We start from the raw sequence: 14647 nt of genomic DNA, 5'->3' as shown, positions 1-14647 counted from the left end.
CTCTTTTTCACTAAAGCCATTTTAACTCTATTTCAGTTCATAAAATCATTATCTTTGGCAAAAGTTGACATTACTAAAATAATTTTTTGCCTACGTTAGTTAAATGAACCAAAAAACGGAAATAATATACATAAATAAAGCATAAAGATTTCCTAATTTCGTATTTTTCACAAAATAGTTCATTATTTCTTTAAATTTGTAAATTTTACCAAAAATGTGTCCATCGTAAACTTCGTACACACATAGAAAACGACTTTTAACGACACAGTTCGTTAATATAACGAAACTTTTTCTAATAGTGTATGTCACTAAAGACATTATTGCAATTTTTAACTTCAAGTTATTCCTTCAAACTACAAAATTTTCTTTAACAAGTGAAAAAACTTAGTTATGTCTAATAAATTTTCTTGAATTTTTCGCAAAATATTTACTTCATTTTGTCATATCGGAATGACGGCATCGCTTGTAATATTGTTTAGTTAAAATTTTGCAAAAAATGTCAAAATTTTCTAAAATTAATCGAAAGTTATCTTTCCTGGTGGGTTCACTGTTTTTTCAGTGCGAAAATGAGTATTTTCAATTTTTTGGATTTAGTATTCAGTCAAATTTTAGCAATGTTTTCACTTTTTTACTCGACAACAAAATATGAAGTGACTTTCATTGCGAAACAGAAGAACCCAAATGCTATTTATTTTGTTTGAAATACGAAAGTAAGTTCTTGTTCAATATACAGGAACAGGACATTTTTTATCTCTATAAAAAGACAAAATTAGACACTATTATCTAAAATGTATTTTTATGTCCCAGCAAAATGTTGATTGCAGTCAACAAGAGAATCCCAACATAAATCTGAAATGAATTGAAACACTATGACTCATAGTTTGATTATAATTACATACGTATTCGGCAACTATTTATGTACAATAGGAGTGAACAAATTATTAGCGATATTGCCTTTAAATTGCTATGTACCTACGGTAAATGTATTTTTGATTTTTGCAAATATTTTCATCTTGATAGTCTAAATTCTCCGTGTTTTTGCTTTACTGCAAGAGAGGGTTGTCCGTGAATTTTTGAAAAATGGAAAGGACAAATATTTCACTCTTGTTTATGGAAAGCAAATCGCGTAGTAGTAGTATCTTTTTCCTATTTATTTTGTTCCAAATCATTTGCAATCATACACATTATAAACAAATCACATTCGTAAAACGTATAAAACTGGTATAAAAACCCGATTAAGATTCTGTATTGTATGGTGACAATCGATGAAAGGAGAATCTTGCGGTAAGCTGGGAAGACCAGAAGATCATGTTCTGAAGTGTGATTCAAAGAAGTGCACAATTCCAAAAAGTTTACATTTTCCATGATAGCTCACTCCCCAAGCCTCTCTATGATTGAATTGGACTGCAAACATCTTATCTATCGAATTCTCCAGATTAGGCTTTGTACGAACACCACAGCACTAACGAGAAGTCATCACCACTAAAAGTTTGAAGGATCGCTTGTTGTGCTTAAAAAAATTAAAAGAGAAAAATAGATGTATGCTTAGAAAAATAGATGTATTCTTTTTGTTTGTAATTCACGTCAGGGTTGATAAATTTGTCACTTCTGTACTTTTTATTGATACAATTAGGGTACAAAAAGTGACATGTTACGCATGCCACACATCTGGTACTTTTTGAACGTTCATTATACCACATTCACACACTCCAAATTCAAATATACGCACTTTTTGGCAAAATAAATAACGCGATTGATTGTCTTCTTTTTGAGGAAAACTTGTGAATTTAACATGATTTTTTGGATGGGAAAAACGACTTATTTTGAAACGCTTATAAATATTTCAAACCCCAAAACATATTAATGGTTCTCGCGTGAATTTTGCATTAAGGCCGGTACTACGTTCATTCTTGCGAAAAATTTGTATGGAAATAAAACACACAATAGTTTTTGAATATACAAATTATTTCTTAATTCACATTGCAAATGGCAGTTTCTATAAACGTCAGTTTTTCAACTCGAAAAAACAAAGTATCACAAATGGAAAAAAATTTCGCTAGTTTTTCGCATTTTTTGGTTTTGTATGGATTTTCAACGCAAAAACCGAACTGAGTACAGGCCTTTAAGGCCGGTACTACGTTCATTCTTGCGAAAAATGTTTATGGAAACAATTATTTCGCACATAGAAAGTGGCGCTTTTTAGGTAGCTTGGAGCGCTATTTAACAGGGAGCTATTTTAAATTAAGTTAGTGGCTGCTGCCTACTATTACAAAATTAACATTTTATTTTCCTTGGGCAATTGATGTGCTACTTCTTTGATCCTTTGTATAGTTTCGGAACAAAACTATAGTCCGTGTTTGTGTAGATTTTAATAAATAAATTATTTCTTAATTCTCATTGCAAATGGCGCCGTGCTATAAACATCAGTTTTTCAACTCGAAAAAACAAAGTATCATACTGAAAAAACAGTGAACCCACCAGGAGAGATAACTTTCGATTCGTTTTAGAAAATTTTAACTAAACAGTATTACAAGCGCTGGCATCATTCCGATATGACAAAAATAAGTAAATATTTTTCGACATATTCAAGAAAATTTATTACACATAACTAAGTTTTTCACTTGTTAAAGAAAATTTTGAAGTTTGAAGGAAAATCTTGGAGTTCAAAATTGCAAGAATGGTTTTAGTGACATACGAAGTTATGATAGACGCATTTTTGATAAAATTTACAAATTTAAAGAAATAATGAACTATTTTGTGAGAAATACGAAATTAGGAAGTCTTCATTTGTGCTTCATTTGTGTATAATTTTTTCTTTTTTTAATTAATTTAACTAACGTACGCAAAAAATTATTTAAGTGAAGTAAACTTTTTCCAAACGTAATGATTCTATGAAATGATATAAAGTTAATTGGGCTTTAGTGAAATAGAGTTCATTTTTGTTGAGTGTATAAACGGAAAACATCTAAAACCCCAAAACATGCTTTGTGAGAACGACGTATAAAAACCACATGGCTTTTTCGTTGCATTTTAGGGTAGTATTTTGTCAAAGATTTCTCATATTTTCAACACATTTTCAAAGATTATGTCAATATTTTGGCAAACTGGAAGTAATTCGCAAAAAAATGGTGTGAAAACGGTGAAATGTTTTAGAAAAACGAATGAGGAGAACGGGAACATATCATTATGCGCCGTTCACAATATAAGTTCTTCCGGACGGAAGATCTGTCCCAATAAACACAGGACGAGCGTTTTTCAAATGCAACACCTCTTCAGTTTGAGGGTAAATATAATTTTCAACATAAATTCAACTTGACTTGAAAAAGCTCATCTTCAATACATCTTCAAGTTGTTTGCGAATTACAACCAATTTGGCAAAATGTTGACGAAAACTTTAATGTGTTGAAGATAATTGGAGAAAACGTTGACAAAACACTACCCTGAAATGCAACGAAAAAACCACATGGTTTTCAATACTACTTTGGACAACAAAGTTCGTGGAAGAAATACAAAAATGTGGAAATTTTTTAATAATCAATTGAAATTGCTTATAATAATTGGTAAGTAAAACTAAAACACGAAATGAAAACTTTAAGGAAGTCACTAAACTCAAATCTCTTTGCAGAAGACTAAAATATTTGGATGCTGATTCTTGGACACATTAAGAGGCTGGCCGATGAACAATGGTAGTGGCTTATCGAGAATTTATGCTTTTCCATATCAACAATTACTGGATGATAATTCGCATCACATCGATAGTTTAATTTACATCGCATCATCGGTTTAATTTGTTATTTTGTGAATTGAAATTGCTGGAAATTTATTCCAATTATCTGGTCATCAAGTTCCTGAAAATTGCCAGTATTTTAATAACAACAATTTTGTAACACCAACGTTCTTGAGGAAATCACGAAGTACGTGGTCAGTTGGAAGAAATACAAATTGGTAAGTCAAAATAAAAAGTGAAATGAAAACATAATGGAAATCACAAAACTCGATTGTTTTGCAGAAAACTAAAATCATTGGATGGTATATTCTTGGAAGATGTTGGCCGATGAAAAACCAATGAAGGAAACAACAAAGAAAAGTTTTCAGAAAACTTACAAAGTGCAACCAATTAAAACAAAGTGCAACAATTCCTATATCAAGAACTTATGGATGAAAATGTGCATTACATCAATTTACATCCCGTCATCAGGTTGATATTTTGTGATTTCCTCTTGCTGGAATCTATTCTAACAAGCAAGCCAGCAAGTTCCTCGATAGTAATTATTTCAAATTGCCAGCATATTAATTAATAGTTATTTGACACCAACATTATGGAGGAAATGGAATTATATGTGTAAAAATGTTTAAGATATTTAAAGTTGTATTCATAGTTTTATTTATTAATACGTTTAGTAAGATAATTACATTTTGATTATCATTTTTATATATTATTAATGTTATTTTTAAGATTATTATATTTGTTAACGAAAAAAATAATAAAATTTACAAAATCCCTAGAAATTTAGTATTGACTTTCAGTAAGAACTAGGATTGACTTTCATACAAATTGTGGTTTGAAAGTATTCGCAACAATGCTAATTTTTTATTTTTATCACGTTGAAAACTGTTGGAGAAATTATTGAGTAGCGGTGCATTTCAATTTGAGGAATACAATTGAGAAATTATTGCTATTGTGTTGAATTTTACTGTTGAGGGTAATGTCTGTTTTTTGTTGAGAACGCGATTTTCTCAACAATTTCTCAACTTGAATATTACCCTAATCCTTTGAAAAAATGTTTGAAAAATTATTGAATTTTAGTATTTTTCAAACGTTTGTGTTTATTGGGGTGTTTCTAAAGAATCTTACAGTGTGGCCGAATCTAAAAAAACAAGCAGTAATTTCGATTATGTCTTCAAACATAACATATAGTGTAGCCAATATTTGGGATATGTGCGACACGAACACTGTCATCAAATTGAAATGTTTTTGCATTTGAAAAACGCTCATCCTTTGTTTATTGGGAACCCCCAAACTTAAAAAAGTATATGAAGTGGCATCACTGACACTCATATGATCACATTTCACATCTGTGATGGGAATTAGAAAATATTTGGTACAAACTGAAAGGGATTTATTTTATTAAGGTATTAACAATAAAACACCTGATTACGTAATTTTCAACTAAAAACAAACTATTTCTATAATTATGCGTTTTCTAATTAAAACACTCAAATTGGCAACAATTTTTCGAAAAACAAAATTTAGCGGGCAAATTTTGTAGTGAATTTGGGCGGACAACTCAAAAATGTTTAAGTATTTAAATGAATTTTTAGGCAAAATTTTAAGCATTTTAGGCAAAATTTGTGCTTAATATTTTCTCTTTAGAATACGCCATATATACTTAATGTACATGTTTTGTACTAACTTTTTAAAAAAATTCAGCCATTAGCGAAAAAGTCGTAACCCTGCCAGCATTTCAAAGTTCCATTTCATCTTCATCGCTACCACAGACTCGTAATTGTCACTACAACCATCCTACTGTGATGAGGGGCAGCATATCATAAAGTACAAAATGTACTTCATACATGTATTTGCCATCACTACTTTTACAAAAGCCATTTTATTTCTTGTGAAACGCCAAGCGCAACCAGCTTGTTATATTTTATTTAGATAAAAACGAAAATAAAGTTCTGAAAACATAGATTTTACGCTTAAAATTGTGAAAGGTATATTGGTGAACAATTTTTGATTTTCCAAATGGAATAAAGTAATTGTTTTTCAAATATTTTACAGACACGCTGCCTCCATCGAATAAAAACACTGGCTGATAGACGCTGCAACATGTAACTCGCTACTTGTAACTCTACATCATAATTAATGCAAAAAATTATGTTAAATGTGATGTGATAGTGGTATAAATGTTATATTTTTAAGAATTTGTAAATGATTAATCAAATTAATAAATATCTAAACAAACGTGTTTTACTCGACCACAATGATTCTTTTACCACTATCTTAAAATGTGCTTTTTCTGATTGTTTGGAGGGTCTCTTATTGGCGTCGTTCTAAATTGATCTATAAAGGCACCTAATAATTGCACTCATGCGAAACCTTTTTGTAGTAACTTGGCGTGATACAACTTCTCAATAGTGACGGTGCTTTTCCGACGAGTTTTTGATATGGTATATGATTGTTTTCGACGTACTGGGGATTCTCAGAAGCGCCCCCAAATTCAAGAAATGTTGGCAGGGAAAATATATGAATTTTAAACTATCGATATCTCGAAAACTAAGCAATTTCAGCAAAATTTTTACTTAATATTTTCTCTTTAGATTACGCCATATATACTTAATGTGCATGTTTTGTATTATCTTTTCGAAAAAATGCAGCCATATTTTGAAGAGGTGCTAAAATAGTAGAATTTTCATCAATCGATATCTGAAAAACTAAGCATTTTAGGCAAAATTTGTACTTAACATTTTCTCATTCAAATACGCCATTCTTTCCCAATGTGCATGTTTTGTCTTAAGATTTGTAAAAAATGCACCCATTTAAAAAAAAAATTAAATACTTTAATTTGCAACGATGCGTACTTAACATTTTCTCTTTATAATACGCCATATATACCCAATATAAATGTTTTGTATTAACTTCTTGAAAAAGCGGTCATTTTTCGAAAAAGTCGTAAAATATGTGAATTTTCAACGATCGATATCTCGAAAACTAAGCAATTTCGGCAAATTTTTTATTTAACATTATCTCTTTAGAATACACCATATATACCCAATATACATCTTGTATTAACGTATTGAAAAATGCAGCCATACTTTGAAAAAGTGCTAAAATAATTGAATTTTCTTCGATCGATATCTCGAAAACTAAGCATTTTTGATAGCATTGTTACTTGAAAAAAAAACTAGGGCTTTATGATAAAATTTGTGCTTAACATTTTATCTTTACAATATATTATTTATACCCAATACGATCTTGTTTTGCTAAATTTTGTAAAAATGCAGCCAATTAAAAAATATAACAATATACATTTTCAAGGACCGATATCTTGAAAAATTAAGCCATGGCTGCAAAATTGTTACTTAGCTTTTTCTCTTTAAAAATACTCTATTGTTACCCAATATGAATTTTTTTATAAAATTTAAAAAAAAAGTGCAACCATTAAAAAAATTTTACAAATTTAAAATTTCAACAATTAATATCTCGAAAAATAAGTCTCTTTGGCAAAATTGTTACTGGACCTTTCATCTTTAAAATAAACTAGCTATAACCAATATGCACTTATTTTGTTAAATTGTGTAATAAAAGCAGCCAAAAATTTTTAAAATATTTTAATTTTCAAGGATCGATTTCTTGAAATCAATCACTCAAATTCAAATCAAGTTAGTTTTTATATTTGTGAAAGTTCGTATCGTTTGTATGAAAATTTAATTGAAAATGTAAATTTGATGAGAGGAGAGTTTTATTATATTTATTTATTTATTTTCGAATTCAGCAGATCAAAATAAATACAGCCACATCAATAAATGTATAAAGAGAAAACAAATAGTTAGTAAACTTGTGTTATCGCACTCAAAAAAAGTGAACTCTCTATTTCACTAAAGCCATTTTAACTCTATTTCAGTTCATAAAATCATTATCTTTGGGAAAAGTTTACTTTACTAAAATAATTTTTTGCCTACGTTAGTTAAATGAACCTAAAAAATGGAAAAAAATATACTTAAATAAAGCATAAAGATTTCCTAATTTCGTATTTTTCACAAAATAGTTCATTATTTCTTTAAATTTGTAAATTTGACCAAAAATGTGTCCATCGTGAACTTCGTACACACATAGAAAACGACTTTTAACGACACAATTCGTCAATATAACGAAACTTTTTCTAATAGTGTATGCCACTAACGTCATTCTTGCAATTTTTAACTCCAAGTTATTCCTTCAAACTACAAAATTTTCTTTAATTTTCTTTCAGTGTATTCCAATAAAACTATTTTTGATAAAATTCAAAATCGAATCAAATCAAATCTAAACTATCTATATATACAATGTAAAGTCGCCCGCCGATAATCGCTGTCATTATATTCACACGTCGTGGATGGCACCACCTCTTATGCCATCACTATAAAAAAAAATACATTCATTGTGAGAAACAAAACAAACCAAAGATAATGTAGTTTTTGAATTTCGAGGCAAAAGGTAAGTAAAAAAAGATTTGTCAAAAGATAATTATTTAAATATAATTTCAATTTTCAGGTGACTTTGCCAGGGAACTTGGCATAAAATAAAAATGTGGTTATATAAGAACAGTAAAGGCTTCCGAAACTATAAAATGACAACGACGCTGAGATTATAAGGCACAAGGATGTTGAATGTTGAACTAAATTTCCTCGTCCCTTGGGATACAATAGAAATGTTGGTATAAAAAATGAATGATGACCAATTTGTTAAAGCCTTTTGGCTGTTTATGCTGATGTTTTTTGTGTTTTTTTTCCTATGCCATGTTTTTCATTGCAGACAGAATATAATTGCTGGGCAACTGAAGGTGTAGCAGGAAGAAGTTTCAAAATGTATAAATCATAAACCTTAAAGCGGGAGACTAACGTCTACTGGATATATAGAAAAGAACAGTGATGGTGAGATCTATGCCACAAGGATCCTCGTGAACGATAACAATTTTAATGATGTTCCGTTTATTTGTAATGCAATGACTTGGAAAATGAAACTAAATGATAAATTTGACTCGCGAAACAATTAGCATTATCTAAGTTTGGTGCTAAAAAAATACATTAGCTTTGAAGTATAAAAATAAATGGAATTGAAAACCAACACGTTTACTTTGATTGTGCAATTTAGTTTTTTATGATGTGAATGTGATAACCACAACTACTATATATACAGATTGTCAACTTAGATTTATAAATAGATTTGGTGGAAATTTGTTTCGATTTTGACATAGCGCCCTATATATAGTAAGTCATGTGATAATGGAGGTCAAAGTTTCAGCAATATAAATCTTTTATAGTGTACCCAAATGATCACAGCGGCTAAAGTTCTTATCCGATTTTCTTGAAATTTGGTCGAAATTAGTTCAGATTTCAGATCTTTTGACGGATTTTCTGTCATTTGACGACTTAAATCAATGTTTTAATCCGATTTTCTTGAAATTGTGAGTAGAAGTGACATTGTAGCTATACGAGTCAAAGATGGTTGAAATTAGTTCAGATTCAGATATAACTCCTATATATATCTTTTGACGGATTTACTCTCATTTGACGACTGAAGTCAATGTTTTAACCCGATTTTCATGAAATTTGGCACAGTGAGTAGAAGTGACATTGTAGCTATACAAGTCAAAGTTGGTTAAAATTTGCTCAAATTCAGATTTACACTCATTTGACCACAGTGGACAAAATTCTACTCCGATTTACATGAAATTTTGCATAAGGAGTAGAACTTTCCTAATAACTATACTTGTCAAGGTTGGTTGAAATAAGTTCAGTTTCGGATATATCTCCCATGTATACCCAAATGACCATAGGGGCCAACGTTTTAATCCAATTTTCTTGAAATTTGGCACAGTGAGTAGAATAGACATTGTAGCCATTCAAGTCAAAGTTGGTTGAAATTAGTTCAGATTCAGATATATCTCCCATATATCTCTCGACCGATTTTCACACATATGACCAGGGATTCGGAGCGGTCCATTTTTTGCTCCGCTACTTTATAGATAAAACTATTTATTTATTTACTTATTTATAATCATAAAAAATTATGAAAATAAACCAAAATATAAGTTTTAACATAAGTTTTGCGACCTGTTACAGAAAATTACATTCCACACACTGAAAAAAATATTTTCAGAGGACAAAGATTTAGGAATGCGCATTTCTCTCATATAAAGTTTTTTCTTGTTCAAAAGACAAAGAAAAAAATGTTCAATGAAGTCGTTTTGTCCTTATAGTTAAGTGTTTCCACTTAAAAGTTGGTATCCTAACATTAAAGAAATTTTCTTTTTGTCTTTATGGAAGAATATATATGGGGAATTTGTTCCAATCTAAATGGATTTTGACCAAATTTGCTATACAATAATATTGTACACTCAATGCACAATTTCAAAATATTTGGAGTGAATCTTTGGTATCCGTGGTTATATGAATTTACATCGAGCTATATATAAATCTGAACCAATGTCAACAAAATTTGACATGCATAATAGGAATATTAGTTGTACTCCCGGCACAAAGCCTAATGTAAATCGGAGTACAACCACGTTCTTTGTGGTCATATGGGTGTAAATCGGGCGATATATATGGGAGCTGTATCTAAATCTGAACGATTTCAAGCAGACTTGGCACACTTTACGATAGTGTCAATTGAACTCCCTGTGCAAAATTTAATCATCAGAAACTCTGGTTTCCGGGGCCATATAGGTGGATATGGGGCAAAAGATATATATTGGAACTATATTTGAATTGGAACCTCTTTATGCAATATGTATACCATAGCAAACGAAATAAAAAGAAAATATCATAGCATTCCATTAAAATTTATATTTGTTTTTGCGAGTGGAGCGGTTTTTCTTTTGCAAAACGCTCCGTTCCGGCCAAAGAGGGTTTTCTCCGCCCGCTCCACTCCGTTCCGAATCCCTGCATATGCCAATACAGGCCAAAGTCAGTACATGTGATATTGTATCTATACAATTTAAAATCACATGACCACATTAGATCTACTCTGACTTATGTGAAATTTTGCACGGGGAGTAAAATTGATATTCTAGCAATGCTTGTTAAAGTTGGTTTATATCAGTACAGATTTAGATATAGCTCCCATATATACGTGACATTTTGCAGAGTGGTTGAAAACGGCCTGATTTGCATTCATATGAGCACAAAGGCCAACCAAAGGAGAAAAGGCTACTCTTGAAATTCTTTTAAATATTGCACAGAGAGTGTAATTAACTTTTTAGCGATGTGTCCCACATTTGGTCAAAATCGGTTCAGATTTGAATATAGCCTCTATAAATATATAGGATTGCTTGATGGGGAAATATGGCTGGAATTATCACATTTTTCCACCGAAATGAACGAGATTTTAGACCAGTACATTTGATATTGTACAAAGAAGATAGATTTAACATTCTACTTAAATGAACCTATTTTTATTTGTAGTGTTTTCCAAATATTGGCAGAATACCTATATTTCCCTGGTCAAAAAATTTCTTTCGAAAAATTGTATTTATTTTCTTCTTCTATATTTAACTACTCATCTGGGTTTGATACCATACTGGAGTCCGCAGGCGATCATAAATGAAAACCTTGACGCCGTAACAGAACAAATTTTCATGTAAATCTATGGCAACCATGGCGGAAGAAAAATAATTTTCAAAATCTAAAATTTAATACAAAATGGTCAAAATTCACCGTATTAATTAAATAGAAATGTTGTAGAAAGATGGCGGTTTAAAACAAACCGAAAAAAGGAAAATTTTTGTAAATGTACCGAAAATATCACAGTCCCTGAAACATGCGGAAAATAGCAGAAAATATCGGGGACTGTCCCCGAAACATCGAAATGTACCCAAAATATGCGATATACGGAAAAAATGTACCGAAAACATGCGGAAGGCATACATATATATATATATATATATATATATATATATATATATATATATATATATATATATAAAACAAAAAAAAAAACAAAACGTTACGATAATTTTACAATATGGAAGTTAAAAAAAAAAAACAAGTATATACGGCCGTAAGTTCGGCCAGGCCGAATCTTATGTACCCTCCACCATGGATTGCGTAGAAACTTCTACGAAAGACTGTCATCCACAATCGAATTACTTGGGTTGCGGTAACACTTGCCGATGGCACGGTATCTTAAAACTTCCTAACAACGTCTTCTAAATTACAAGGTAGTCCATACGTAGTATATATTAAACTAAAAAAGGCCGATTAAATACGTATATAATTAAGTTTAAAGTTTCTATAGAAATAAAATTTTGACAAAATAAAATTTTGACAAAATAAAATTTTGACAACATTTTCTATAGAAGTAAAATTTGGAAAAAATTTCTATTGAAATAAAATTTGGAAAAACTTTTCTATAGAAATAAAATTTTGACAAAATTTTCTATACAAATAACATTTTTACAAAGTTTTATATAGAAATAAAATTTTGACAAAATTTTCTATAGAAATAAAATGTTGACAACATTTTCTATAGAAATAATATTTTGACAATGTTTTCCATAAAAACAAAATTTTGGTAGATTATTTTTGGCTCGAGTGACAACCATGAATATGAACCGATATGGACCAATTTGTGGGTGATTGGGGATCGGCTGTATATAACAATAGACCTATATGGACCAATTTTGGCATGGATATTAGCGGCCTTATACTAACATCACGTTGCAAATTTCAACCGGATCGGATGAATTTTGTTCCTCCAAGAGGCTCCGGAGATCAAATCTGGGGAACGGTTTATATGGGGGCTATATATAATTATGGACCGATATGGACCAATTCTTGCGTGTTTGTTAGAGACCACATTCTAACACCATGTTCCAAATTTCAACCGGATCGGATGAATTTTGCTCCTCCAAGAGGCTCCGGAGGACAAATCTCGGAATCGGTTTATATGGGGGCTATATATAATTATGGACCGATATGGACCAATTTTTGCATGGTCATTAGAGAACATATACCAACACCATGTACCAAATTTCAGCCGGATCGGATGAAATTTTCGTTTCTTAGAGGCTCCACAAGCCTAATCGGGGGATCGGTTTATATGGGGGCTATATATAATTATGGACCGATGTGGACCAATTTTTCATGGTCATTAGAGAACATATACCAATACCATGTACCAAATTTCAGCCGGATCGGATGAAATTTGCTTCTCTTAGAGGCTCCGCAAGCCAAATCGGGGGATCGGTTTATATGGGGGCTATATATAATTATGGACCGATATTGACCAATTTTTGCATGGTTGTTAGAGACTATATACTAACACCATATACCAAATTTCAGCCGGATCGGATGAAATTTGCTTCTCTTAGAGCGATCGCAAGCCAAATTTGGGGGTCCGTTTATATGGGGGCTATACGTAAAAGTGGACCGATATGGCCCATTTGCAATACCGTTTGACCTACATCAATAGCAACTACTTGTGCCAAGTTTCAAGTCGATAGCTTGTTTCGTTCGGAAGTTAGCGTGATTTCAACAGACGGTGGACGGACGGACATACTCAGATCGACTAAGAATTTCACCACGACCCTGAATATATATACTTTATGAGGTCTTAGAGCAATATTTCGATGTGTTACAAACGGAATGATAAAGTCAATATATCCCCATCCTATGGTGGAGGGTATAACAACAATTTAAATTAAATTAAATTACACCCTGCATCGTAGGGTGCAAATAAACAAGGTAGGTCTGGTCAAACTATAGACATTAGTTCCATGACATTTGTTCCTTTGTCATCTTATTATATCGCTTATCAGTTTTGAAAAGCCTTTGCTTTCTATAGTTGTTCGTAGTGTAGCATCGTAATTGCGTTATATTGGGTAATCAAAAAAGTCTTGTCAATACATGTCGTTAATGGAATATATAAAAGTTTGGAGCTATATAAAGGTTTACATTCTCAGATACCAACATTTAAATCAGAACAGATTTGGAGAAACATTTTTAGACTTATACAAAATCTCAAGACTTTAAATATAAATCGGCTCACGCCCTGAAACGAAACACAACTAATTAAAAATAAAAATGGGAAATATAAGCCAAAGCCATTTTATGGCACAATAGTGCATTTATGATTTGTCCGACGATACACATGAGAATTTGAGGAATTTTTATTTTTGCTCGTTATATATATATATATATATATATATATATATATATATATATATATATATATATATATATATATATATATATATATATATATATATATATATATATATATATATATATATATATATATATATATATATATATATATATATATATATATATATATATATATATATATATATATTACAGGAAGTGAAAACATTTTAATAAAAGCTAACTAAAAAAAGAAATTTTGTTTTTTAATTTTCTGGGTAATTGCACCTTTCTTTATGCCACAAATAAAATATAAAAAGTATATACAGTAGTAAGTTCGGCCGGCCCGAATCTTAAATATATATATATATATATATATATATATATATATATATATATATATATATATATATATATATATATATATATATATATATATATATATATATATATATATATATATATATATATATATACATATATATATATATATATATATATATATATATATATATATATATATATATATATATATATATATATATATATATATATATATATATATATATATATATATATATATATATATATATATATATATATATATATATATATATATTTAAGATTCGGCCCGGCCGAACTTACTACTGTATATACTTTTTATATTTTATTTGCGGCATAAAGAAAGGTGCAGTTACCCAGAAAATTAAAAAACAAAATTTCTTTTTTTAGTTAGCTTTTATTAAAATGTTTTCACTTCCTGTAAAAAAAACTTAAAGGTTTATCATTAAAATTCTAC

The 14647-nt window shown here is 30.1% G+C and overlaps 1 protein-coding gene and 3 long non-coding RNA genes across 9 annotated transcripts in view; 3 read left to right on the top strand and 1 right to left on the bottom strand.

Annotated features, from left to right (window-relative positions):
* Positions 1 to 14647, bottom strand: part of Mp (collagen XV/XVIII-type protein multiplexin) — a 1363033-nt gene that overhangs the window by 446709 nt on the left and 901677 nt on the right. The gene's annotated exons all lie outside the window — the stretch shown is intronic.
* On the top strand, positions 2976 to 4365 carry LOC142232905 (uncharacterized). The gene is made up of 3 exons (XR_012721247.1): positions 2976 to 3560; positions 3626 to 3945; positions 4010 to 4365. It is a non-coding gene; the product is annotated as an uncharacterized LOC142232905 (long non-coding RNA).
* LOC142232906 (uncharacterized) lies at positions 5482 to 5985 on the top strand. The gene is made up of 2 exons (XR_012721248.1): positions 5482 to 5715; positions 5783 to 5985. It is a non-coding gene; the product is annotated as an uncharacterized LOC142232906 (long non-coding RNA).
* On the top strand, positions 8087 to 8827 carry LOC142232904 (uncharacterized). Its single transcript, XR_012721246.1, has 3 exons — positions 8087 to 8197; positions 8255 to 8413; positions 8516 to 8827. It is a non-coding gene; the product is annotated as an uncharacterized LOC142232904 (long non-coding RNA).

Source organism: Haematobia irritans, chromosome 4, assembly GCF_050003625.1.
Source record: "Haematobia irritans isolate KBUSLIRL chromosome 4, ASM5000362v1, whole genome shotgun sequence".
NCBI classification, from domain to species: domain Eukaryota; kingdom Metazoa; phylum Arthropoda; class Insecta; order Diptera; family Muscidae; genus Haematobia; species Haematobia irritans.
This window is presented reverse-complemented; position numbering and strand designations above follow the sequence as displayed.